Raw genomic sequence first — 1,754 nt, forward strand, 5'->3', positions numbered from 1 at the left:
GGGGGAGTATTTCATTGGGTGGAAGGTGACAGGTACGGATACCGCAGCTTTCCCGCCTCTACCCCGATTAAGCCTGGAGCAAGAAGACATGTGGATGGACTTCTTGCCCCACTGCCAACTGAGGGCCTTAAATGGCCAACCAATGCTCACTTTAGGGTCTCATTCCACCACGGGATGTGTTCTGCTGAGTGGCAGATGTGCCATGCTGGAAGCCCAAAAGGTAAAGCCCATCCGTCCCTGATTGAGGGACCCGTGGGTTTGGCCAATGTCTCAGTAAAGGGAGGTGGGCCTTCTAGCCAACCATTCGCCTGCCTCCTTTGCCACCCTTGGGCCTGCCTCCAGCAGGGGCAGGACCGACTCCATACCAAGCCCCTCCTCTCCGGTGGCTGGGGTCTCCTTGACAGAGACGGTCTGTGAGTTCAGGAGTTCCTCATCTCCTTCCCGTTAATCCAACCCTACAAATCTACTGTTCTTGTAATATTCTTTCGGTGTCCACAGCTTTGCCTTAGTCAGTAGCTCTCGCTCATCTCCGAGTCAGAGGTTATGGGTTCAAGTCCCACTCCAGGACTTGGCGGCAAAGATCAAAGCTGACACTCCAGTGCAGTACTGAGGGTGTGCTGCACTGCCAGAGGTAATGCTTTCAGCTGAGGCGTTAAAAGCGAGGCCCTGCCTGCTCTAACAGACGGACACAAAAGATTCCATGGAGCTTTTTTGACGAAGAGCAGGTGAGTTATCCCCAGTGTCCTGGTCAATTTTAAATTCTCATTCAGCATCACAAGAGTATTGACAGTCAGAGAGATCTAGGTGTACAGATCCACAGGTCACTGAAAGGGGCAACACAGGTGGAGAAGGTAGTCAAGAAGGCATACGGCATGCTTGCCTTCATTGGCCGGGGTATTGAGTATAAGAATTGGCAAGTCATGTTGCAGCTGTATAGAACCTTAGTTAGGCCACACTTGGAGTATAGTGTTCAATTCTGGTCGCCACACTACCAGAAGGATGTGGAGGCTTTAGAGAGGGTGCAGAAGAGATTTACCAGGATGTTGCCTGGCATGGAGGGCATTAGCTATGAGGAGCGGTTGAATAAACTCGGTTTGTTCTCACTGGAACGACGGAGGTTGAGAGACGACCTGATAGAGGTCTACAAAATGATGAGGGGCATAGACAAAGTGGATAGTCAGAGGCTTTTTCTCCAGGGTAGAGGGGTCAATTACTAGGGGGCATAGGTTTAAGGTGCGAGGGGCAAGGTTTAGAGGAGATGTACGAGGCAGGTTTTTTACACAGAGGGTAGCGGGTGCCTGGAACTCGCTGCCGGAGGAGGCGGTGGAACCAGGGACGATAGTGACGTTTAAGGGGCATCTTGACAAATACATGAATAGGATGGGAATAGAGGGATACGGACCCAGGAAGTGTAGAAGATTTTAGTTTAGACGGGCAGCATGGTCAGCACAGGCTTGGAGGGCCGAAGGGCCTGTTCCTGTGCTGTACTTTTCTTTGTTCTCTTTGTTCTTTATCACATACAGTAAATGATCATCTGGTCATTATCACATTGGTGTGTGGGATCTTGCTGTGCACAATTTGCCTGTTGCGTTTCCTGCATTACAGCTTTAAGAAGTACATCACTAGCTATAAATTGCTTTGAAAATCCTGAACTCTGGGACAACGATCGCTATATAAATGTCAATCTTTCGTTCTTTCCAACCTGTTTTCCGTTTGATGCTCTTCCTTGTTCTTTGCCTTTGTCCCTCTTACCC

The sequence above is a fragment of the Scyliorhinus canicula genome, chromosome 27 (genome assembly GCF_902713615.1).
Source record: "Scyliorhinus canicula chromosome 27, sScyCan1.1, whole genome shotgun sequence".
Taxonomy (NCBI): domain Eukaryota; kingdom Metazoa; phylum Chordata; class Chondrichthyes; order Carcharhiniformes; family Scyliorhinidae; genus Scyliorhinus; species Scyliorhinus canicula.